This window comes from Diabrotica undecimpunctata, chromosome 7 (genome assembly GCF_040954645.1).
Source record: "Diabrotica undecimpunctata isolate CICGRU chromosome 7, icDiaUnde3, whole genome shotgun sequence".
Classification (NCBI taxonomy): Eukaryota; Metazoa; Arthropoda; class Insecta; order Coleoptera; family Chrysomelidae; genus Diabrotica; species Diabrotica undecimpunctata.
The window spans coordinates 130,929,865-130,957,851 of record NC_092809.1 but is presented as its reverse complement, the minus strand read 5'-3'; the positions used below and the strand labels follow the sequence as shown (position 1 = coordinate 130,957,851).

Sequence of the window (27,987 nt, the reverse complement as noted above, 5' to 3'; positions counted from 1 at the left end):
ATAACACATAACGCCCAGCATTAGTAAATTCGATAATAAGGGTATGAAAAATAAAAATATGAGAGACTTTTTTCATACTCCGGTGCATCACTGCCTCTTCGCACGTAGAGTTGATATAATTATGTACTAAAAATCGTTTCTAGAACAATTTTTATCAAAACATGTTAATATATGAAGAGCTTAATGTGAAACAATAACAAGCCTCAGAAAGGTAAAAGTGAAATATTTGACTTTGAATATTAAAAATAATATAAAATCCAATAACTTTTGTTATTTTAGTTTAGATATGTCGATGCATCATGCCCTATGGAACTATAGTTACAACAATATTAATAAAATTACTCTCAACGTGAGAAAAAAACAGTCTTTATTTAAAAAAAATGTGGCTTGTTACATTATTAGATTATTAATAAATACCCAAAATCTTATTTAATCAACGGGCTCGACGACCTCATCAGCAACATCAGGGCTGACATCCTCTCGTAAACTATTGTAGAAGGAATGATACACTGAAGGTATGTAGGGTAATAATGATCTCATATTTTCGAGTTTCTTTTTTGCAATCCGATTGGGCTCAATATACTTCTGTTGAAAATCAGATACAGAAAGCACATTTGGACGTCACTTCTTGACAACAGTAACGGGGTTGTAGGTACCATTCACATGCTTTTCTGTTATCACTCTTGAATAAAAAGGAAAAAATATTGGAAAAATCCAAAGATTGCTGGTCATCAGTGCGAGTACTCTTTTTAATGACTGGACTCAATTTCAGTATTTTTCTTGCTAGAATCGCCAAAACTCACAGAAATATCCGAATCGTTTCCGCCCATGTTCGCCATTTTGATGTGGCTTGTCATTATGTCGAGTAGATTGTCGTACGGCCGTATTGTCCTCGTGGTTTTCATGGGTTTCTGGACGATCTACGACCGCCGCTCTCGAAGAGGATCTCAAGTTTCGGGAGTCCATCTTCGTTTCAAGGAGTTAATTGAGATACCGGCCTCTACGGGCAGGAAGTTCCGCCGAGCCTTTGTGGTAGGTGAGGGGCCACCGGCAATCAGAATTTTCTAACAGTTCGAACTTTCTTACAGACAAAATATTCTTACAATGACTTAATTTGTGTTAGAATTCTGATGCGTAGTGTATGCCTCAAATTCCACAGAGATGTCGGCCTTCTCACTTCGTGTAGCCGCGTTCCCTCTCCTCGAGAGAGGCACAAGAATGCCGGCAATGTCGACTCTTCCTGCTGCCAGTCGCTTCGTGTTGCTACCTTTCGCTAACAGTAATTCTTATAGTTACTATTTGCATAAGGTTTCTGGAGACGAAGTGTTATTGCAGCTCAACCTAATCGGAAAAGCAATTACAAGTCCCCGTCGGGACTTCCATTCGCTCTTTACCGTGACAGGCCCAAATAACGCTGTGGTCAGTTCGACACAATTTGAAATAGTTCTAAGACCAATGTCTTTTCTATCTCAGAAAGTCGTGTTCTACTGCCAGGAAGCGTTTTGTAGTCGACACGCCGGTTCTTGCACTTTTGATGATTTAACTTCTAAATTGGATAACTATTCTTGGATTTTTGACGTCTTCAACGATAGCAGGATATTGGTTAAATAATAAAACTCAAAGGTAGCGTGGTAGCACACCGAGCCAACAAGGTCTAACGGGGCTAGTAGTGTAAGGCGACTGGATCCCGATCGGAAGATGTGCTGCTCTTTTATACAGATCGTGTTTGAGCATTTGCAGCACACTTCCGCCGAGAGGCCAATGACGGCGCAGTTAATAACATGCGCTGTGGTTGGCCGGCCAAAGTAACAATCTTTGTCGTGATTGGTTACCTTGGCGACAAGATACTAAGACAAATTAGACCTATGTAATAGTGTTACCATAGGTTTATCGCGCCATCTATTAACGAAGGGCTGAAATAAAATTTTAATGGCTTGTTATACTATTACTTTAACCGAGCATAGCATTAACTCTTTTTAAACTCATGTGTGGCTTGTCATTGTTTCACATTAAGCCCTTCATATGTATGTTACATGTAGTAAGTTTATTATGAATACTTTGTTTAAAAATATTATTTATTAGTATGTATTGAAATCCCCTCGTATATGTATTAAAACACCGAAGAATTATCTTTCAATTCCTCTTTGCGTCGTCGAGTCGATAATAAACCATTTTAAAGTTGTTTATGTATTACAGATGGGTATTTCTTTGATATTTTCTTTTGATCGAAGCCGCTTAATATTGTGCGTTTCAAATAAACATCCATTTGGATCGCTGAGAAGGTTTTGCCGGAAAGATAATTGCGACACTCTCGCTGAGGTCGCTGTCGGTTGTACTTGCTTACTGTGTTAGTCAAAATTTTTCTTCAAATTTGTAATATTTTCGTTTTTTGTCCTTTGTCATGGATATGTGTATAGTAGCAGTTAATAGTTACAGTTAAAAGAATTTACTCCAAATTTACCAGCGTTGGTCCAAATTTCACGTCAAATTTGTAATCTTTTCTTGTTTTTCGTCCCGTTTCATGGAAAATATGTAGTGTATTGTGGCAGTTAATAGTTACGGTTAAAGTGAAGTTTTGAAAGATATCCACATGTTGTGAATTGTTTACAATGTACTAACACTTGTATTTTGAGAACGATTTCCGAAGTGGAAATTGAAACGACAATAACCGTACTTTAACCTTTAATTGTGGCTTATTTCCATTTAAATAGTAATTACTCTAACATGCCACAAGAAAATAGCTTCAGAACAATGTGGTGACCATAAGTGGGCCAAGCGCGCGGAACGTGGCCCGAACATAACACCCATTTTGAAAAAATAATTTTATCGGTTGCTATGTCAATATATGGAGATTTGACAAAACGGACTGAATAAATGACATACAACTTGACAATTAATTTGACAGCTTCAACAATATGTATGCTACCAACTGTTAAATTTCGGAACTTCCGTTATTTAAGAGGGCTATGGAACGACTGTTACATTTAAACAAAAAATAGACATTAATAACTCACTTACCCTTTTGGTTGCGTTAATCTCTAAAGAGATTAACACACAACAGATTACAGAACAAATTACAGTATACAAAAAACCAACACACATTAAATTACAATTCAAATTACAACATATATTAAAAAGGTGATTATTTATTATTTACAATAATTCTAAGGTTGTTAACGATAATAATAAATATATAATTTACCAAATAATCACCTGAATAATACAAACCTTGAATTTAAGCATTAAATAACAAAACATTGCACGTCATCCAAAGATTTTTTTGGTATCATTAGCACAGGAAACGACTATCATTATTAGTCGCTCGTGATGGCCTTTTACTATTTTTTTTTCACTTTGTCACCATTATCAATTTTCCACGGACAGGTGTTTGTGCCTGAAGAGTTTCATAATGGCGAACGAAATTTACCAGTATAACTTTTATTTAAGCGAATTTCACGCCGGTATCATGTTCAGAAACGTTGTGTATGGCGGTCACGTTGGTGGGCTTAATTGTTTGGAAATTTGTTAAAGCCAAGGCAGTTTTTTGCCGTTGTTTGTCCGAAGAATGTTAACCTACTTTTTTCCTTTCGTTTAAACTTTTACTCCCGGCTTTTTGTTGTAACCGCACCTATGTTGAGACATGGCACCGTGATGAATTTATTCTTAAAATATCATTCGTTAAGCAATTTATTAAATTAGTATAAAATTGTTTATTGGGCTTGTCAATAAAACGGTCAGCCGTACAAATTAGAAGTGACGATCGTTTATTAACAATTACGAGACTGCTAGAAGGCTCTATCGTGTATCGCCAGAGAAGCAATGGTAAATACATTGAGGAATTCATTTAAATTTCGGTAATAGATATCTAACATACAGGGTGTTATTCGACAATTCGACCGACAACGCTCTACTACAAAAGAGTTCTCGCTATTTCATGAATTTTGATATAGGAACGTTATTACGAAAGATATCAATTAATGGTTCGATTATACAGGGACCACCGAGCAAGAGATAACCAGCAGATTAGCACAGACAAGAACATGTATTAAACAAATGAACGGGGTACTGTGGGATAGACAGATTACCAGAAATACAAAGAAGAGAATTTATAACACCTTGGTACGTAGTATAATGACCTATGGAGCAGAGAATTGGGTAATAAATAAACGAAACAGGTCCAAAATCACAGCAACTGAAATGGAGTTCATGAGAAGAAGTTCCAGAGTGACCAAAATGGATCGCATCAGAAATGAGGAGATAAAACGAAGAATGGCAAGGGAAGTAGAACAAGACATACTCAGCTACATCGAAGAAAAACGTTTAATTTGGTATGGACATGTGAGAAGAACAGATCATACAAGGTGGATAGCAAAGATTTCGGATTGGAGCCCAATAGGAAGGAGGAAAAGAGGTAGACCCCGAAGATCATGGAGGGATGAAGTGGATGAGGCCATGGAAAGACGAGAGCTTAGAGATGGAGAATGGCAGAACAGAAAGGACTGGAGACGTTGATTGAAAGAAGGAAGGCGGCGACAGCTGTAAAAATCCTTGTATAGATAGATAGATTATACAGGGATTAAACATTTTAAATTAAAATCGAAAATTTCGTCAGGTAGCAAGTAAAACTCACTAAGTAGCATATTGAAAGAACAGAGATATTGAAGTTTTAAAGCATATTTTGAATCAATGTTAGAACAGAAGGTAATTATTTTGAGAAACCATTTAAGCTAACTTTTATTAAAATATTGTGTATTTTTGAAGTTTTTGAAACTGCCGAAATATTGTCTAAAACCCTATAACAGAAGATGACTTTTACCTGCCGGGATTTTATCAAAATTTGCAAATAATGAAATATTTTAAATTGAAAGTCTGTTTAAACGATATTTGTAGCTAGTGACTTTTTCCGAGCAAAGATCTTAAACCATTAATGCATTTGGTGATAAAATGTCAATTTCGATCATTTTTGTACTTAGTGAGTTTTACTTATCAACTGACGATTTATAGATCCAATTTATTCAATACTTCTTCTAAAAAATTGTAAAGCTCCACTTATATCCACTAATGTAGCTGGTAAAAGGTATTAATCAAATTAAACAATTTCAACTATAATCACCTACATTATCATCATTAGCCGTTTTGCGTCCACTGTTGAACATAGGCCTCCCGTAAATAATTCCATTGTTAGTTCAAATAGTTCCATGTTCTGCCCAGTTCCATTTCAGCGTTTAAATTCTTTTAACTTCATCCCTAACACCAGTTTTTTTCCTTACTATTTGATTTGAAACTCTCTGTCTGAGGGATATATTCAACATTGACCTCTTGATTGCTCTCTGTGCCACTTGTATCTTATTGATGACTTTTCTGGTAAGGGTCAATATAACGTATACTAGATACGTTAGAACTGGAAGTACACATTGATCAAAGACCTTTCTTTTCAAGCACATGGGAATATCTGATCTAAAAACTTCCCTCAGTTTTTGTAAGCTGCCCATGTAAGTCCTATTCTCCTGTTTAATACTGTTGTTTGATTGTCTCTTCCTAATTTAATCTCGTGCCCAAATACTTATAGGTATAAACTTGATCAATTTGCGTGCCATTAGTTGAAATGTTTTTGGCGGCCAGTACAAGGTTGGTCGTGTATTGTGATTTGGAAAAGTTAATTTTGAAGCCAACTCGTGTACAAGAGCTCTGAAGGTCTTGAAGAAGTTGACAGGCATAATCTACCCGGTCTGCACTAAGGACCATGTCGTCTGCAAACCTCAAGTTATTCAGAAACTCCTCATTTATGTTGACTCCAATATTTTCTAGTTATTGTTTCTCATAGTACTCTGTAATAAAGTGGTAAATAGTTTAGGAGAGATGGTGGCTCCTTGCCTAATACTCTTAACCAAGAAAAATGTGTTTGTGTCGCCATAGTACATTCTCACTGCAGCTGTTGCGCTTTCATATATATTTCGAAGAAGAGTTGTGTACCTATGATTAATACTGCACTCGAGCTCTTAACTAAGGTTGTACTGAGTCAAATGCTTTCTCAAAGTCTACAAATATTAATACCAATGGTTTTTTGTATTGTATAACTTTCTCTATCAAGGATTTTATTACTTGTAGGTGGTCATTCGTTCCAAAGACACTCCTAAATCTGGTTTGCACTAGTGGTTGGTGAAAATCTAGCTTGGGTCCCAGTCTGTTAGTAATTATTTTCGTTAGTTTCGTTAGTTAGTATTTATTTTTATTTTAAGAGCTTATATAAATGAAATAACACGCTAGGGGTCTCTACCGTGTTATTTCATTTCAAATGCTCAGGTAGAGCATTTTTTTTTTATTTATGTGATCATTTTGAAGAATGCATTCTAACTCACACATCAATCCGATATACTTAGTCATATTTTACACTTTTACTAACAATATTTGTTAGTTAATATTGTCATAAGCAGCAATTAAGCGATGCCAGTAATTTCCGTTCGTTCTAACTCATTTTCTATATGTTGTATAAGGTTTAATATTTGTCCACAGTACGATTTTCTAGCTCTAAATATAGGTTGTTGAGGTACCAGTTTCTCGTCAATGGTGATACGAGATTCAATTGAACATCATTTGTTTAAACACTTTGAAAAGGTAGCAAAGTAAAAAACCGGTCGAAAGTTTTTTGCTTCGGTTGACCCTTTATCTCACATCAATACACTGAATTTGCGTCACAGCTTAGATACCTTTTTTCAGTTGAGTTTATCTTGAGCAATGGCCAATCATAGTCTAGGTCCAGGGGGTATAATATTCACTCGGTACCTTGACGTTTTTTTATTTTTTTTTTTTGTTCGTAGATTCGATTTTTCGAGGGTACTAAGCTGAAAGTGCATTAGATAATTTGTTATTAACAATTTAATTGTTTAAATGATTGTATCTCCCAAACTAGTAGAGATATTTACTTTTAACAAAATGAAAATGGATTTTGGTAAACTTTAATCCCATTTTTAGAACCGGTGTGATAAGAAATTTCGTGAAAAAGACTTTCCAAGTATAACTTGTTTTAAAAAAACTTTGCAAAATTACTTTATCTTTATTAATAAAAAAGTTATAACAATTAAACATTAAAAATTTCACTAAAATGTTGGGAATTAATTTGCTTATAAGAGATTTAAACGATACCTGTATTAACGATTACTAATCTCCTGGTGAAACCACAAATGAAGTGAAAAAAGTAATGGCGCGTTTCGGCATAATTGTCATCATCAGCTTTATAGACAAACCACATTAGAGAGATACTTTTCATTAAAAACTATAAAATTACTTTGAAGTCCACTTTACTTGGTAACAAGGCATTTAATCAACGCTCACTACACAAAAATAATTGTGCCGGTAATAAGATTAGTAATTGATGTTGTTCGTTATCATCATTATCATTCAGTTTGTCCCGTGGTTGACGTAAACTTCCCATAGCTGTTACTATGTTTACTATATGTGTATGTGTCGCAAATCGTCGGCCCATCTTAGATCCTTGTAGCTATCCCAGATATCTACGGTGTTATAGTATTGAGCTCTGGTGGGACTTCTTCCATGTTATCGAGCCCTGGGTGGCAACCTCGAGCACTAGGATGTTGAGATCAGTACCACTTTCTGCATGGTTTTAATGAGATGTTAATTAAGACCCAGCTGTTTTATGTTCTCAGCTATTACTGGAGTAATGACTCCAGTAGTAGAGAGGATAATAGGTATCGTCTGGATAACCTCCATTCTCCATTGTCTACTTATTTGTATTTCCAGATCTCTGTACTCAATGATCTTTTCGTTGTATATAACACGCAGCTTATTGTTGTTCGGTATCGCTATTCTGTCAGGGAAGTGTTGATAATAAGGGAGATGGTCGGTTTGGAGAAGTCCCAGTTTGTTAGCTAGTTCTTGGTGAATAATTTTTCCTACTGAGTCATGGCGTTCTTTATAATCAGTTTTTACAAACGCCTGACAGCCCCCGGTAAGATGTTGGATGGTTTCTTGTCTTTGACATCCATATCGGCATTTGTCGTTTTGGACATGAGGGTCTTTAACAATATATTTTAGGTAATTTTTAGTTGGAATTACCTGATCATGAATGGCTGATCTCATCTCTTAGGTTTACTCATCTAGGTGCGCATTTTTTCTTGCTTAGACAGATGGTTCGTGCGCATTTCTTGTTCCCTCAGTTTAAACGGCGTTGTGTCTTCTACTGCGCAAATTGCGCAATGTAAAGGAGATGACTTAGCCTGCGTTTGAAAATTGGTTTTTAAATTAGCAACCTCTTTATCCTGTTGCTCTCCTATGTCTATTAGTCCTCTTACCCCTAGATACCCCCCTAATGTTGTTCTCTATACGGGATGATGTTTTTGTCCCTTTATGTTCGTACTTTCCGCTGAAGACTTTCTATATCCGTTTTTGACAATTTTGTAATACCATTATACCAATACCATACATTATTATAATAAAACAAATAAAGACAGATGAGCGAGCTCCTATTATGTCCAAAAACAAAGAAAAATACCATTGTAAAACTATTAACAATAAGTATAGAGTTACAATTACGTACCCAAAACAAACACAATGCAGCCCTAAAAATGAAATATAGTACTCTCAAGTAATTAGTAAGAAGAAATGAAACAACACAACATCAAAAACATTCTGAAACAATTACAAGAATCGATTCTAATAGAAAAATATGTCTTACAGAAAAGGTTATTAGAAAAACTCAAAAGAATAGAAAATAAGTGTAATATTACATTTAAAACAATCAACACACAGATCTATGTTTTTCAAAATTAAACCTGACGATACAAAAATCAGATCAAAGAACTGAAGTTATAAAATACCATGCGAATGCAACAATTTTTATCTGGGAGAAACTTCAAAGACACTACTGTTTTAATATTTAGTGATTTAATAGATCTTAGATATGCAAACATGCTTGCGATAATGAGCAAATATGCCAACACTAATGGGGTAACATATATATCAAGGACATAAATATAGTTAAGAATAATGTTACAACTAACAATAAGAAAAAGAATATCAGGATTTGATGTTAATTGTTGTCATAATAACACCATTCAACACGTTTAGTTTTAGATCGATCGTTGTAGATTATTCCCAAAATATAAAATATTCAGTGTAAAGTATAATAGTAATTTTAGGTTGTCAAACATAACTAAAAAATATGTTACGATGTGTGAGTGATATTTTCCCGACAAACTAGAGAGTATCGTAGAAATATTTTTTTATTTTGCATACAACAAAATTTTTATGCTTCTCACAAGAATCTCTGCTCATATGTAACAGGATTACAGTATTTTAAGTAAAATTATATATAATTTAATAGTATTCTTGTATCTATATCATGCGACCTATAAATTTAAAATAAAATGACATGATTGCTGTTAATTACTTTAATAACAGCTAGCTTTAATTAGTGTACCAACAATTTATAATTATAACATACAATACCACACGTTAATAATTTCCATTGTTCAGTTTATTAACAAATCTTTTTTGTTTCAGGTGAGTTGCGTTCTGACATTAACAATGGCATTGGTAAGAGATCTATATTTAATTTATTCATGTTTTTTAATTACCCGCTCACGTAAACAAGATCTACAGTAATAAAATAATTTATTGTTTCCATTTTAACTCGGAATCTACGATAGCTTCAGTCCGACTGAACAATGACCACTCAGATGAATTGGAAATGAATTAAATTTTCCACAAGAATCCAACTTAAAATCGTTTCTGTATAACGTATATTCTTAAAGCTTTTTATAAAGACGAATAGGAAATACGCAATAAAAATCAACAACAAAAAAAGATGATACAGTAGGCGGTACAGTAGACTAGCGCGAAGATTCATCCTAAAAAGAAAAAATGTTCGTAGTTTTGAACTTATTCTTTTATGATTATATTATTTTTATTTAATTACATGTATAAGGCTTTTCGCTATAAATATAGCAAAATTTTTGTTACTCAACCGTAATTTTCTTGTGAAAAAAAAAAAAAAAATAAAAAGTGGTAAGTGTGAAAAATTTGTTTTATTTTTTTAATAACAGCGTTGCTAAAAATAATTTTAAAATAAAGCATGCTTTAAATCACATTTCGAATAGTTTCTTGATCTAGATGTTATTCCCATTCTTCTACGAGAACTTCCTCGACATGTTGTAGGTTTCTTAGTGGCTGACGATCCTTCAAGCGCTTCCCGAGTGTATCCCAAATGCGTTCATTGAGATTTAAATCTGGACTCCTCGCTGGCCACTCCATAACCTGAATATTGTGGGTAGTCAAATAATTTTGCACTATCCTGGCTACGTGCGGTCTCGTATTATTTTCCGTAATTTTCTTGTGGAAAAAAAATAAAAAGTGGTAAGTGTGAAAAAATTTGTTTTATTTTTTTAATAACAGCCGTGCTAAAAATTATTTTAAAATAAAGCATACTTTAAATCACATTGCGAATAGTTTCTTGATCTAGATGTTGTTCCCATTCTTCCACGATAATTTCCTCGACATGTTGTAGGTTTCTTAGTGGCTGACGATCCTTCAAGCGCTTCCCGAGTGTATCCCAAATGTGTTTATTGAGATTTAAATCTGGACTCCTCGCTTACCACTCCATAACCTGAATATTGTGGGTAGTCAAATAACTTGGCACTATCCTGGCTACGTGCGGTCCCGTATTATTTTGCTGAAGGATAAATTCTGGACCCATATTTTCACCAAATGGGACAACATATGTGGTTCAAGAACTTCATTAATGTACCGCTCTGCCGTCATCGTCCCCCGCCGAATAGCTACTAGGTCAGAGCGACTATTTAAAATTATCCCATCCCAAACCATAATTGAAACTCCGTCAAAACCTGGGTTTCTTGAATTTTGGTATCCAAAAAGCGCTCGCCTGCAGACTCTAATATGTCCATAAACACGAGAAATCTAGACTCGTCGGTAAACATCACGTTACTCCATTGTGCCATGGTGCAATTCTTGTGTTCTTCTGCAAACAATCATCTGGCTCTACGGTGTGCAGGGGTCAAAGGAGTTACTGTAGCTGGCAGCAGGGCAGGCGCTTATTTGTACAATAAGAATTCAAACCGGCAAAAATTTGTGACGTATATCTTGTTTTTTTCTCTTTTACACACCGCAGCCGGAGCGCTCGTCCTATCATAAGCGCTTCATTAACGATTTTGAAACAATGTTTTAAAATTAAATAAGACCAAAATAATTATAGGGAAATAATAGAACAAGGTTTGAACTTGAATTTAGGTCCTTGGTGAATTCAAAATTAATATTTTTTAGTTTTGTTTATTGAGCCTTGAAAATCGTAATTTTGCGTTTTTTTTCAGTTTTAAATTGTTTATAACACGAAAACCATCAAGTTTACAGAAAAATTACAAGAGACCTATTTTGTTCCGAATGGCCCACAGAATTCAAAAAAAAAATATTTTAACAACTTTTCGCCTCGGCGATCTCTTGGAACATTTTTTGGGATGAAAGAGAATATGCAAAAAAATCTCATGGGAATATTTTTCCGAACGAACCCGAGCTTTTCGTCTTGTCTATATAGGGTCTTTAATTAAGCATTTTCTATCTTTAAATAAAAAAAGTGTGTGATGTATCGTCGCCATTTTTTGTTCGTTTGAAAGTCTTCTCGATATGAATAGGTAGCAGAATTTGTCTCTTATTAGTATATACATACAAATTTAGTGTTGTAAAAAAACAATGGTTATTAAAACTTTAAAGGATATACCCCATTTAAAAAATACTGTACACTGCACTGACACTAAGTCATGAAATGTTGAACAAAAATAACAATGATAACAAGTTTTTCTTTCTGCATTGATCACTATCAGGAAATATTCAGCATAGTTATTGAATCTGCTGATGTAGGACACATAAAAAAAAATCTTGCAGTGATTGATGTTTGCACCCAAAACGAAAATTGAACTAATACGAACGTAAACTTTATTTCTTGTTTCGTTTTTCTTGCTGGGTTGCTGTACTTTGATTTAGCTCGTACTATTTTGTTGACTGCATACTGTTTTTATCACTACTGTCAGATGTTTCTGGCAAATGGTCTCCAGTCGAACCATTCCGAAGGCCTAACAACCGGCCTTTTCGCTGTTCAGACGAAAAGTGACTTTCGAAGAAAATTCGATCTCACCCCAAGGGGATTCTCGAGAGTTTTATTTATTTTACGCGTAGTATCTGCCAATCACTGGTCTATATTGATTTAAAACTCATTAATTATTTTAAAATTACTATGGGCGAAACAGAGAAAAAACGAATTGAAAAGAAACACAATAAATAATCATCTTGGGTTTTCCAATGCAAATAATTGATTCGATTTTGTTTATTTCTATTGACGATTTTGAGACGCAATTCTAGAAGCCTTAAATAGGAACTTAGAGAGATGACTATTTACCCAAAGATGTTTTAACTGAGTAAATAAATATTTAAATTTTGTTTTTTTTTGTTTTAAACAATGATAGGTGAAAAAACTTTTAGGGACAAGAAAAAAAACCAAAAAATAATGGAGTGTACAGGATATAGATGGGAGAGGTTTAAATATACGTTTAAAGCCATGCTTTAAAATAGAAAAGGAGCATATATCATATATAAAAGAAAAAGAACTAGAACTTTAAAAGTAGAACACAGTTTCTTAATTCTTTAACATTCTGACCAAATTTATTTTAAAGTTGCTGCTACCTTACAAAAATAACTTGATGATAGCATTTTATTAACGTTTCCCATATTGGTCTTCCTCGCCATCCTTATCTCCTTTTTATAGATCGACAGTAGTAATATCAATAAAAGCGATTTAAAGTATATGGTCTTTTTGGTCTGGAAAGAGCTTAACGTCGTCTGTAATATTTTCCGCTTCAATAAAAACAACCATTTAAGGTTATGTCCTAATATCATTCTCGGAAAGGCATTTTCAAGTGATAAAACTTAACAGCTACATGTTATATCTGTCATTTATTAGATAAGGCGAACTGCATATAACCATTCATATTAGACAATAAAGTGCATGTTAACATTTTACGACAGTACTTACGTTCGATGCAGATGGACTTGGGATGTTTTATTTAATTCCACTGAAAATTTAATTTTATTTAAGTACGTTATCCTTATGTTTACAATCGTCGTAAACCAAAGGGTTATTGTTAGTTTTAGTAGGACGTTAGTTTAAAGGTTCTATTATCGGAATCATTAGCTGATTCAAAAACAAAACGGTTTCCTAATAATCTTCTCACTTACTTGTAACATTTCGTTTCGTAATATAATATAAAGTACAATATTTTTTTTTTAATTTTCAACGAATATAATAAATTTGATTTGTAAATACATCCCACTATGATAAGGTGCTTTATATCGATGCATCCCGAAACGAAGATGGAGTTGGCTATTCTGTCACTACAGTTGATACAGTATTAGGACAATACTGAATATCCAACGAATGTAGCGTGTTTTCAGGAGAACTCTTCAGTATTTCAAAAGTCCTCTAGTTCCGTTTTGACAATCATCAAAGTGTGTGCACCGATTCCTTATCCGCAATTTATTCATTAGAAAATATTTTCAATCAACATCACCTAGTGCAAAAAATACTAGAATCGATCCATGTCCACACTTCCCGAGGGACTTCAATAATAATAATATGGGTGCCTTATCATATCGGCATCCAAGGAAATGAGATGGCTGACAGTGCTGTAAAAAAAAGCATCTACATCCCACTTACCCATCTACAATATACAGTTCAAAGAAGATATAAAATCAAAATTCAAAAGGAATATCCAAGTGGCAGGAACTTTGGATCACCAAAGACACAAAGCAGAAAAAACAACCTAATGTTAACAGCTATTTATCCCTAGCATCTCTGAACAGAAAAGAGAAGATAGCAATACGAAGATTGAGGGTATGATACACACGTTTGACACACGGTCATCTTATGTCCTCTACAGACCAACAGTTAGGTTAAACACAGACAGGTCGGCTTGCGCCGCGTCTGCGCTTCGTCGGCAGCCGCGCGGCTTAAAAGATATGAGGCGGTTTAACAGTGGCAGTAGTTTTGCCATTGTATTCGTTGTTGTCAAATTTAGTCGAGTTTTGGACGTAGATGGATGTCTCTAGAATCATCTAGTGAAAGTGACGACGATTTGTTTTTCCTAATAAGTGCAAGTTTACTTCATATTAGATCAAAGAAGAAGAAGAGACGCAGGTCTGGATACATCCTATAGTAAATGAATAAAAAAAATAAAGGAATGTTTTACATGTTAGTTAACGAAATTAAAGATGGCCCAGAAAAGCATCTTCCGAAATAAAACTGTGGGCAACCTCTTCCCAAGCATGTTTTTTCTTTATTTTATTCGAATATTCATTTGAGCGCATATCCCAAATTGCTGGCCGTGTGTGAATTTCGGTAATTAATTTATCGATGTCTATAGCTTCCATAATATATACACAATTTGGCAAACACTCGCAAAAGTAATCAAATAAAACCAAAAACTTTCAAAACAGTCACACGTCTGTGTTGAAGCACGAGATATCTATTATTGATGTGCCGCCAGAAGTCATAAAACCGCCGACGGCACATGGTACTCAGCGGCCGACGCGGCGAGTTGACAAACGACGGCTCGTCTGTGTTGCACAACATAAGTACCATAGATGAGAGACCGCTTTCAACGCCGCCGCGGCCGCCGACGCGGCGCACGCCGCCCTGTCTCTGTTTAACCTTATGCTCCCACTTCAACGATATTCCTATTACCGTCAAGCACATCCTCACAGAATGTCAATACTACCAGGCCACTCGTATTGCCAAGCCAACAATATAACCCACATTTTGAAAGAACTTCTGAACTGTTCAAGCCGACTCAAGAGCCTAATAGACTTCTTAAATGTAATGTAATGTTAAACTACAATAACTATTTTTTTGTGCTAACCATCCTTACTCTATTATCTTTACCTGGTCTAGATTTTCCAGTACCATGTTTCTCATTTACATATGGAGCAAGAGCAGTTACAGAGTGCAGTATTGATCATTTGGCCATCTGGTGCTAGCAATGCAAGTCTCGTCTGGTCTGTAAACAGGACGCACTTTCAATCCATGTTCATTCCATCTAACGTATTGTCTGACAAATCTAAAACGACTAAGGCGGTGTTAATTGGCGAGAAGAGGTCCGGTAACGGGCCTCCTATTGATCAAATTTGCTTCGTTGAGACGTCTTCGAACTGTACGATCAGAAATATCTAAATGGTGTACATCTCCAATCAAATCATTTATGCTACAGCTGGTAGAAGTTCTGTTTGAAAGAACATTGATGCACAAATAATTATCACCTCTTTGAAAGTTGCTCTATATCGTCTTGTCCTAATCTTTATGTGTTCCAGTCGCCCGAAAACTTTGCAATGCTTTGCCGATTGTTGTGTGATAAACGCCCAAGACACGGGTCACATACTGGTAACTACTAACTCTCTACAGTTGAAATCATTGTCCGGACAGTTTTATTTTCAGTCAGATCTATTCCTGTTCAATATAAAAAAAGGCTTACGTGTTGAAAAAGCGAAAAAGTTAACCTTACGTTGTACGAAGTACTGGCGAAACTGTTTGCTCAAGGTACAATCAACGGAAAATGAAAATTAAGGAATTTCAAAAAATGTACAGTTGTATTTAGTTCTGCTTATCTTTCTAGTAAAGCTAAACAAAATAGGCACTGTTAAGATAATTTTTTCCAGGAGTATATATTAATGATGAGTCATCATGTCCATGTAGTAATTACTGTACATCTGAAATGGCATAATAATAAATAAGTAAATAACAGGAGTATTTCTAGTACATAACCTTATTTTAAAGACTCTTTATGAGTGTTTAGGTGAAGTCTTTTTTATACTTACTGGGCGCTTCGGTTGATAGATCATGTCGTATATAAATGATAAATGTCACCAAAGTTGATGAATGCAATCTAGACTGTCATGTTTTTATTTCCATAATGTCGTTTGGGATTCATACATTATTCGAGTTAAATACTCCAAATTAAAATTGCTGGTATTTTTGTTAACCCTTCGGAATGCCATTTGGCTTGTTGGCAAGTAGTTCGAATAAAAAAAAGTAGGAATTTTCCATTCTTATCTGTCAGAATCAACATGTCTGCATTCTCATGGTAAGTATCAAGATCGTGATTATCTTACACAGCAGGAATACCAAGTAGCGGTATTGAATCAGTCTAAAAGTGACAGTCAAAGTCAGAGGCGCCCGTTTTAAAGAAAATTAAAAAAATAATTTAATCAAGTAAATTTATTTTTCTAATGGCGTATGAATAGTTTTAATCGATTTCGTAGCATATCAACCGTGATGCTGCTAAAGTCTGCAGCTAACTCAGTTTTCAACTTAGGTTCGTTTTACGATTTGCAAAATCTATAGTACAAAATATGTAGATCTTTCAAATACAAAACGAGTGTCTATAGTACATTTATTACCAAAACTTGTACCTAGTCGGTCTGATAGCTCAGGTGGCTTGCGGGTTCTTTTGTATAAGTACTTTGAACTTAATGGCAACGTCGAGGAGTAACTACGAATTTATTTATTATTAGTTGTCAAAGTACAGTGCGAGTCATTATTTGTCAGAGTGCTATTAAGTTTTTTATAAACCACTTAAGATAAAGGTAAAATGCCACGTTATAGTGAATTTTCTAATGTAGAAATGCGCGATATGATCTGTTTGTATGCCCAGGAAAATTTTTGTTCTCGTAAAGCAGCTCAACGCTATTTGGAACTTTATACCAATAGAAGGCAACCAAACCATAAAACTATTAGATCATTGCTCGACAGATTAGGTGAAACAGGGTCATTTCATCCCAAAAACAGGAATGCTGGAAGACCGAGAGTAATTGATGCGGATATGGAGGATTGAATTGTTGTGCGTGTTGCAGAAGATCCAGAAACCAGTACAAGGCTTGTTTCTACGGCGTCAAGAATAATACGGACAGAAAATCTGTATCCGTATCGTTTTACTCCAGTACAGAATCTTTTACCACAGGATTTTCCAGCAAGGATCCGATTTAGTCAGTTTATGATAGGGCGGCATTTAGACGATCCAATGTTTTATAATAAAATTTTATTTACCGATGAAGCCACATTTACTAGAAGAGGTGTGTTTAACTGGCGCAATAGCCATAAATATGCGACAGAAAATCCTCATGCATTTTAAGAACATCATTGTCAACATGAGTTTTCCATAAATATCTGGTGTGGCATATGTGGGGAATGTATTGTAGGACCATTCGAATTACCAACTAGGCTTGACGGAGTAACGTATCTTAATTTTTTGAGAGAAGATTTACCAACTCTTTTAGAAGACATACCTCTAAATTTTAGACGTAACTTTTGGTACATGCATGATGGTGCACCACCACATTATAGCCTAGAAGTTAGAAATTATCTAGATGAAATTTATCCTCAAAGGTGGATTGGTAGAGGTAGTGTATACCCATGGCCATCAAGCAGTCCCGAACTAAATCCCCTAGACTTTCACTTGTGAGGCTACCTGAAGTCAATTGTTAAAAAACAAGTATAAAAAAAATAAATAACAGTCAAGAGTTATTGTAGAGGGAGGAACGTAATTAGGGCCCAAAGAAACTCATTATTTAAAATAAGACAAAACTTACACAAAAGATTTAGATTATGTAGTTTATCTAATGGTGAAGATTTTGAACACTTATTGTAATTTTTTTTCATTTCGTTTTTAATTATCCAATTTAATACCAAATATAATAATATAATATCCAAAATAAAAAATCATAAGGGTAATGTTTTTAATAAATATTAATAAATGCCATATTAATTAGTATGGGAACTTATAAAAACATTCAGAGTATAATTTGTTTATGGTAATCGACTTAAACTGCAAATTCTATAGGTGGGCCAACTGATATGGGAAGGTGCTCGTAGTCGCTGTGGGGGTAATTTGACAAAAGTGTTTGTTTTAACTAAATTTTTTGGTTTGACAAAACTGAAGTACATCTTCACTTTCATTTCTATACCTAATCCATATTCACCAACATGGTTACCAACTTTACCCTGTACTACTAAATAAGATTAGTCTTATCCATCAGTTATATTAATATCATGCGCTCTGAAAAAGGAGTAACGATTAGTACAGCATCTTTCCATTAAATAAAGTTAATCAAAAAGCAATTAAAAGAACGTAGTAAATAAATATGAAGACAAAGTATATTTGGAAAATATGTAACATTGAACCGTTCTCGTAGCTCTGTTCTCTCACTTATCACGTACTAACTAAATATTTTATAAATATCTTCTAAAAGTTATAGCTACTAAAAATCTATTCTCATTTGTAATTTCGTATTAGATGTAATCGTGGTGTTTCCTCCCTTTGATGTTACTTCTACGCCATTGGTGCAAAAGGAATAACAACATACCCGACATTAAAGTTACACTCATTAGTCGATAGAGTTGGCATTTTATGCGTGATACTGGACATAAATTGCCATTTACCGAGTTGTGCCGTTTTATTATCGTCAGTTGTAAACATTTTGAAGGTTTAATTAACGGCCGCATAAATTGTGGTCGCAGGTTCTGGCGGCCGGATAGAAGTTATGTATGTGCTCTATGTGTAGCTGTTTCGGCAGTATGCTTCTATTTTAACTCTCATTTGTGAACTCTTTAAAATTGTGAGTTTAGAGCTTTTATTACCATTGGTTTTTATTTTTATTTCAATGAATTTATGAAAACGAATATATAAAGGGTAAGAGACATCGAATTAGACAGGACAACTATGGCCTATGCAGATAATAATCTGGAAATATTTACTACTGTTAAAGGGCTTTCAAATAAATGAAGAGAAAACGAAATTCCTGATATTGACATCCAAAAAGAGCCAGAAATATTAATAATAACTTTTCCGTCACCAATTTTAACTGACATAGTAGAGACAACTTATCGTGCTTAATCTGTCTTGTTACCAATTATAATTCTTAGCACAAAAGAAGTCAACCGAAGGATAATTCTACAAAATAAGTGCTACTTTGAGCTTAGTAGACAGTAAAATGAGAAACTTAACCCTGCGGTGGTAGCTCTAACCACTTTTGAATACAAATTTGATAGCGCCGTTTTCACCAGACCCAATATATAAATCTAATATAAATATATATATTTTTGTATATTTTCAAATATTTTCTTTACCTTTATTAATTAACTATCTTCTTATAAATATGTATATGTGAATATGATATTGAATAATATATTATTTTAATATTTTTTGACATTTACAACCCTACATTTTGATACAAAAAACGTTTATTAATAACAAACTTATTATTTAACCACTAATGAAACATGAGATATTTATCTTAAAGAAGCATAAAAAGTAATGCTGAAACAAACTAAAAATGATAAAATAAACGATTAATTTGAACATTCGTCACAATAAATATTGACATGTTTGGGGCATAAAAATGCATGGCACTTTTTACAATAGTATTTTGACTTATTGAGTCATATAAAATGGATTATCTGAGACGAAGCTGCGGTAGATCGAAACTGGAGAGAGTTAGAACCGAGCAAATAAGAAACGAAATGAAAATGGAGCGAAATATCAATGATGACATAGAAAGAAAACAGTTAATCGGGTTCGGACATGTTAAAATAATGCCCGAGTACAGATGGCCTAGAAGAGTACTGGAATGGATCCCTCCTGAAAGAAGAAAGAGAGGACGACCACGGGGAAGTTGGCGCAACAATCTTGATGAAGCAATGGCGGCAAGAGAGTTAGAAGAGGCAATTGGGGGCGGAGAAGCGGCGACAGCCGTAATCAATCCGTTATTATTATTATTTATTTTGACTTATTGTCATTTTTACACTTAATGTACCTTTTCTTTATCCCAGTAGGCAAATCTGAAAAAATTTCTGCAATTCTAGTATTTGCAACTTCTTACTAATATCTTACTTGCGGTGGTACATTTTGAGCTAATGATATTCTTTTTAAGTGCTCGTCTAATAATGGCAGAGCAAGAGTTTTTAAAAAGTGTCAACGTTTCATGCTGGTATCAGGGTTGTTGCAATTGTATACAATTTGTGCATTTACACCTGCTATGTTCATAGATGAATAAAATATTACCATGGGCCACATATTCGTATTACGTGCCACGTTGTACAATGAACAAAGTTGGTGCAGTGTATCAACTCCACCTTTGGTCTTATTATAAAATGTGACAATTTCTGGTTTATATTGATTCCCGGAATCTTCATCAATAATGTCGTTGTGATTTAGACTAGAGACTAACAAAACATTTTTATTTTATTTTGACTGAAGTTGTCGGTCTCCGAACAATCATCTTCTGAATCAATCTCTATTTCACTGTCAGATTATACTTCTTCTAGTAGACGAAGAAGTCTGGCTTGCTGGACCTCTAAATCCATTATCTGCAAATAATTATTGTCATAAGTTATAAAATACAATGTAAAAAATTATTTAAGTATATAGCATACTATTCACTTAATCAAGTTGTAACAGTAAATAAACAAATAAAAGTTAAAATATTCACCAAAAAATTACTAACTGATTTGGTCTCCTGAACCCGACGTATCCACTTTACAAAAAATAAAAGATCGTAGTACACTGTTCGAACGCCTGAGTTGTACTACAGAAGAAGATAGAAACATAGCTGGATGGTTTTGTTCACAGCGCTGTTGCCAACGGAGTTCTGTGCAGTTATAAACTGCAACCTAAACCTGCTAAACTTATACCATCGCTAAACCAGATAGAAACGTCTTTGAACGAATAAGATTTGGGTAAATCTGTAAAAAAGGTATCTCAAGAAGGAGATATTTAATGCTGTCTAAACAATCACAAAAATTAAAAACTATTCATCATATTATCATCTAAACAATATAAGCGCATTACTTACGAATTCTCCATTCGGCATGAAGTATACCTACTAATAGTAAAATACAACTTTTCTTTTATTGTTTTTATTACTTTTGACTTCCGTAATTACACAGTGCTTTACAAATAACTTGCTCTATTCATGTAATACAACATACCTGTCCAAAATGAAGACTTGACACGAAACATTATTATTAGTTATTTAGGAAAACAGGGGGAGCGTTTTCCCATAAAAGTAAGGCACACGCTCGGATAATGAATGTGTAATAGCGTCAGTGACTACATGCGTGTGCGGTGGATGAATATGCGTCTCTTTAATGCTTTCCTTGCTTTGTCACTTCTGAATAATCTGTGGGACAGAACTGAGCTCGCCAGTACTTATAACATCTACGAATTTATAATTATATCTAACGAATTTGTTGAAATCATTAAATATAGTTATTATATCAATATCGCGTATACATCGCATAGTAGAAGTTTTACAAAAATATTTAATTTCCTTCTTTTTGTTACAACTTCAGTAGTATCCAAAGCACGTACACACTTTTCTTGTCGCATTCAAGATACAGTTACTAATAAATCAATATAACAAAAGCAGGCCGTTAGTGGTTTTTCTGCCCACCTAATATCCTCTTATCTCCCCCGACAAGCGTGTCGAAATAAACGATCTACAATCTACGAGCGCCGCTTTTATTCATGGAGACACGAAAAAAATTGAAAGATCATACGTTTTCCTGTCTGAGTCGAACTTATTCCCATTCGGCATTGCGGGGAAGAGATGAGTCAGTTTAGAAAAAATCGTTCGCAAGGAACGATACCGCAATGGGAACCGAATGGATCCATTCCGATTGGAACGATACATCAATTCATAGCGTCGAATTTAGTAAATAATTTCGTTAATCGTTCAGTACATTTTACATCAACAAAGGAATCATAAGTAGGGATTTAAGTGATAGGTTTTTTTCAGTAACAGTTTAAAACAGGACAGCACTAAAAAGTAATAAATTTATTACGAATAATCCAAAATTGGAAGCAAAATATTGCTATAAATAATTTATTTTATTTTACGTATAGTTCACACCATTGCTAGTTCTCCAATCGAAACTGTTATATTTGTTCTAATTCTAATCCTCTTTTGGTATTTTCACTTACACGACCTTCTCAGAGTAGGGTAAATATCAAGCAATAACAACTTCCCCGTCTTCTAGGAAATATAAAATAAAACACACAACAAAAGCACTAATATCAGTCTGGTATGAGTACTTGTTTTTTCATTATTTAGTTCTTCTTTACAGCTCGGCAGCCTTTGATGAGCCTTGGCTTTGCATTATCGAGTTATGCCTCCTAAAGTGGACCATTTGAACACCAGATAGGAAAAGAGTACATTGGACAGCAAGAAGAACAAATACATCTGTTCTCGCGAAGATTAACATTCTTCGGACATATAACAGGTGCTGATAATATGTAGAATCTGTTGGTGGAAGGAAAACCGAAAGGAGGAATTCGAGGGCGATCAGATGAACTGATACAGTTGAGCAATTATGAAACACAAACTTCGTCAATGCAGTACCTTCATCTCAAAATAGAGAAAGATGGAAAAACAGCTTAAAAAGATCAACAAGATCCCTGGAAAGACCTTAACGTTGATTATCTGTACGCATTGGATAAGGAAAGTTGCAAGTGTTTGCAACGACTGCAGAAAAAATGATTCCCTAATATGAGAATTCTTTATTCTTGAACTGAAAAAATCTCTATACATACAATACTAGAAGAAGAGGAAATGAGCAAAGTTTTAGTCTTTAGCCGTAACCCCCATCCGGATGCAGAGTTTCAATTAAATGGAGTCCGAGTTGAAAAAGTTTACAAAATTACATATTTAGGCACAGTCATAACGGACCAACTAGATCCAGACATAGAAATAAAACACAAAATAGCAAAGATACCTTGGACAACAAAGAAAACTAACAAGGACGTACTAAGGAGGGTCAACAAAGGTAAAGAATTACTAAAGACTGTTAAATACTTGAAATATCTTATCTGGGACATATATTGAGGGGAAATAGATATGGAATACTTAGATGTAGACATAGAAGATAGGGAGAGGTGTAGGAAGAAAGCTGGTTTCTTGACTGAAAAACATTCGTGAATAGACTCGATAGGTCTGATAATTCTGATATGGAACGTGAAGAGGAAGATACTCCTATACATTAGGATCGTACATCCCAAGTAGATTGTTCAAAATTAAGCAAAAATTGGCATATTCCGATGCAAAACAATTCAAGACCACAAGGAAGTATACGTATAAAGTTCATTCGTTTAGCAAATTCCCATCTATCAACATAAGCACGTGTTGATATTCGCCGTCTCATTCGTCAAGAGGCTATTAATAATTTATTGCCTTAAGCCAGATAGATTCTCATGTACAGATCCAAACTTGCCAGCATGTTTAAATTCAAATTGTATCGTGTTGATTTTTAAGTTAATATATTGTGTTATATTTATGTTATAGTTATTGTTAAGTTATTTACTGGTCGTGTTATTTTTTAGTTTAGTTAATTTGTGATTTCTTGATTAAATTTCAAGAAATTCTTACACTAATAGTTTCAAAAGTAAATATTTTTAAAAATCATATGATACACATCAGTACGACCCTGTTTGGCTTTCACGTGCTTCTATTGACAATTGGGAATATGTAAAATTAATGTAGTTTAGTTTTTTACGTTTTACCTACACATATACATATATATTCTAGATTACAGAAATGTTTCCTAACTTGAAGATAACACGCAAGCAGCATTTAAAAATGAAAAATATCTTCTATTAATCGAGAAAGACTAAAAGGATGCTACAAGAAAATGGACCTAAGTAAAAGTAAAATCCAGATTAAAATATAATGAAAGTACTCGATTTAAAATACAGGAAAATGCGTTGGATGCCTCGTACAAATTCCATATTTTCCGAGAATAACGAATTATTTATTTATAGGAAATGCTGACAGCACTAAACAGCACGCAGCTTTACCGAATTTGCGCAGCTTTTGAATACTTTCTTAAGAACACTTTAAAGATTATTCAGGGAACCCAATATATAATACCGAGAAACAGTGAAATTGAGAAAGTTGATTCCGAGTGTTTCGAACAAAGACTCAATACCAAGAAATCGAATCACGACGAGGAACGATCCGTTCCGCCTCGATTACGACAAGAGTCGCGGGGATGTTTTTTTTTTGTAGGGGATGCACCCAGGAAACGAGTTTAGCTCCGGCCAATTGCACGTGGCTGTGTATTTGTGCGGAACTTGTTTATGTCATTTGGTATCTGTTTCATCCCCGACATTTTCGTTACGATTTATGGATGAAGGGTGGGGTATTTTGTCGAGAAAACAGGTTTTCATGAGATTTTTTGTTGGGATCTGGCAGTGAAATTTATGTTACGTATTGAAAACCAAATACAATAGCTACTGAAGATTGAGATAGATTTGTATCCAGTTCGTTGAAAGATGTCTGTAGCTATAAATATGCTTTTCAATTTTATTTATTATATGTTAACATAGTATTCTTGAGACTGACGTTGTTATACTGTGGCAAAAGTACCTTTGTTTTATGCATTTGCAATTAGTTGGGAACCAGTTAAGTAAAGTTGTAAGTAATGTTTCTATTTTTTTTATTAATGTTTCTCGTCTTTTTTCGTTATACTTTTGACGTAGTATTCTTCGGGTAGGTTTCACCTACCATTTTTCTACTAACATTTTCACTTATTCCTGTGTTTTCAAAAACTTTTTTGATTCTCTGCTACTGTGTTGTCAATTGAAAGTTTGGTAAATATTGTAAGATTACAGTCACAGTATGGACAAACTGCATTTATCTTGAGGTCATCTTGTATATTCAAAGAAGGATACAGTCACTATCGCCAAAGAAGTGTCTTCAATTAATGTATTTATTTCAGCTGTTGTAATTCACTTATTAGAAAAACAAATCATAACCCGCAAAAAGGATGAAAAGGAGTCAAAGATGTAGGAAAATCTTAAATGCCTATTTCTGACTTTATTGTATTTATCCATACAGCGCAACAGAGGAAGCTACAGCTATCCGAAAAAAAGGGAGTTCGTCAAAAATGTTTAAAACGTATAGAATAAAATGAAAGGTTAATGCGACAAACCGGCACTTTAGTTTATCAAATTAAATTCGCACTTAGTTTATCAAATGACTCTAGTAAAGTTAAGTTTGTGTAACCGTCTTTAATTTGGTACTTAATATTAATTCACAAGGTGACAAAGATATGATCTTGAATTTGCCAAAGATCCAGAAACTCTGAAGCTTTTGTAGGTAATATACAGGTGATCACTATATAACTTACAGTTGTTGATGGTCTGTATCTTCTTGAAAATCAAAACATTAATTCTAACTGATAAACAATTTAACAAATAAAGTCTACCAATAACTCTCGGGAGATTTATTGTATTACTAAGAATAAATCGGTATTCATCTAAGCGATTGACATAATATTATAACTATTTATTTCTGAATAGAGAGATTCTAAATACTGTAATGAGATTACTGTACTTAACAAAATCGAAAAAGATCACAAGAGTATGATACGTCTGCTTCCCAAAAGTACCCACACGGAAGTGGTTAGAATTTTTTAGAATTGTAAAAGTAGAGGACCCAATATTGAACCTTGTGGTACTCCACATACAATGCTTTTGTGACTAGAGTCAGTATCATTTGCTCTAACTAGTTGTTTCCTATTCCTCAAGTAAGATTGGAACCAATTCAAAGAAATACCTCGAATTCCGTAGAAATTTAGTTTTTTTATCAAAATGTCGTGATTTACACAAACAAAAGCTTTGGCATAGTCACAAAAAATAGTGGCAGTGTAAAGATTATTGTTCAGTGGTTGATAGATCTCATGTAGTACAGAAAACATAGCATCACTGGTACCGTCCGCGTCATAAAAAACTGGTACAACTCTTATAACCAAAAATCGTGTTTTTTAAGTTGTGTACGTTGATCTTGTCACATGTGTCATTCTAATTTCTAGGGCACTGTTGCCAGTTCAACGAAAATATTATATGAAACCAACTAAAAGCAGGGCTGTGCGACAGACCGCCAGTTTTGAGTATACTAAAAACTAAAACATTATCGAGCATTCTCTATCAGTCAATCACATTTATTTAAACATGCATCCTAAAAAATTCTCCTATTACTATTGTAATTTTCCATTATCTCAATTAAGTACCCACACATTGATTTGTGTTTTATTATAATTTATGAAAATATTTCAATTCAAAAATAATGATAGATAATAAATTTAGACATAACTTAATTATTTTAATAAAACATTACAGTGAGATATTGGATTGTAACTGTCACGTTTTTTCGTTCCGGATATTTTATAGTTGTTTATAATACGTAGGATAAAGTATAATGTTAGTTTTTCACATTTATTGTTCTTGTAATAAATAATAATTTAATCTTGGTAGTTTGCCTGTTACCACAGATCACCTACCTCCCTGTTACTAAACTTATTGACAGTTCGTGTTCGGTAGGTAATTGAAGTATAAAACTACAGTATATATGCATTCCAATGTTCCCTGTGCCAATACCCTAGGTTTAAAGATCCTTCAAACATTTTGGATATTAGCTCAACCCTATCTCTGGTTATTAAATTTGTCAGATACGGTTTTTTGTTGTTAATGATAAAAATAATACCTATCTAAAAACTTTGTACATTTTTGAACGTTATTTTTTATATATTTAGATTTTGTGCAATTCCGTTATCTGTGATGGCAACAACGAATTGATTTACGGACCATTGTATCCAGTCTGAACACAGGTTTACATTGGAAAAAAAAAAGTGTACCAGTTTTATATGACGGGAAGTGTACATTCATTAGATAAAAAGCCGAACTGAATTTGTGATAAAATGTTATTTTCAACGAGAAAGGACTTACGTCGGGCTTTTATAAGTATCTCAATAATTTTGGGTAGGACCGGTAGGCAATAGGTCTATAGTTGCCGGCATTCGATTTTTCACCACCCTTATGAAGAGGAATAATAATGGCTGTCTTTAGGCACTCTGGAAATATACCATTTTAAAAGGAATTGTTAATTAGTGAGACCAGGACTTCCAACATATTTTTTGGGAGATTTAAGAAAATTTTTATGGATAGTCCATCAGTACTACAAGAAGATTTGCTTTTGATACTACTGATTGTTTGGATCGGTTCAGATTTATCAACTAGTCTTATAAAGAATGAATTCGAGACCTTTTTTGAATTGGGAAAATAGGAAATAGGATCTTGTTGTGGCAAAATGGTTAATGTTATATTTTTACTCACATGAACGAAGTATTCATTTAGATTTTCAGCGTTTGGAAGAGAAAATGTTTGAGCTGTGTTAGTTTTATTTCGATTAATAGACTACATCGAACAGAAGAGGTTAACCTGGTACGGACATGTCAGAAGAGCAGACCAAAATCGGTGGAAAAATAGAATAACAGAGTGGAGCCCGATAGGAAGAAGAAAGAGAGGCAGACCCCGAAGATCTTACAGAGATGAGGTGGACGAAGCAATGAGTAGAAGAAACCTACAGGAAGGGGACTGGCTAAACAGGAAAAATTGGAGAAAACGGTTGAGTGAAGGAATACAGTGAAAACTGTGGAAATCCTTGTATATATATAGTTTTATTTCGAAGGTCGTTTATTATGGACCAAGTTTCTCTTGCAACATTTTTAGAGCTTCCCAGATGATTCTGATAGTACATTTTTTTAGCTGTTTTGATAAGTTTTAGATAGGTTCCTCTGTAATTGAAGATATATTCAGTGATAAAAACGTTGGTAGTAAATTTCTGTACAGTAGTGAACGCATATTCTTGTCTGCTATTGCGGATACCTTTGGTAGTCCAGAGTTTGTGATGTTAAGACTTCATTGTAATTAAAGGAAATGCCTTATTGAAAATACCGATAAGCCTATCTAAAAAACCACTGAAATTAGATTCCACGTCCACAGAGGGAAAGTGCCACCCAGAAGTCAAGCACAAATTTTGAAATTTATAGTTTCGTTTTTCCTTCAGATAATTACCGATTCATAC

General features: G+C 34.1%; 1 protein-coding gene and 1 long non-coding RNA gene across 6 annotated transcripts in view; both read left to right on the top strand.

Annotated features, from left to right (window-relative positions):
• The window catches only part of LOC140445837 (uncharacterized), a 102,687-nt gene extending 92,679 nt beyond the window's left edge, over window positions 1-10,008 (top strand). Inside the window, exon 3 of the long non-coding RNA XR_011951446.1 lies at window positions 9,520-10,008. This is a non-coding gene — a long non-coding RNA (uncharacterized lncRNA). The remainder of the gene's footprint in view (window positions 1-9,519) is intronic.
• Window positions 1-27,987, top strand: part of LOC140445836 (uncharacterized) — a 630,732-nt gene that overhangs the window by 453,098 nt on the left and 149,647 nt on the right. The gene's annotated exons all lie outside the window — the stretch shown is intronic.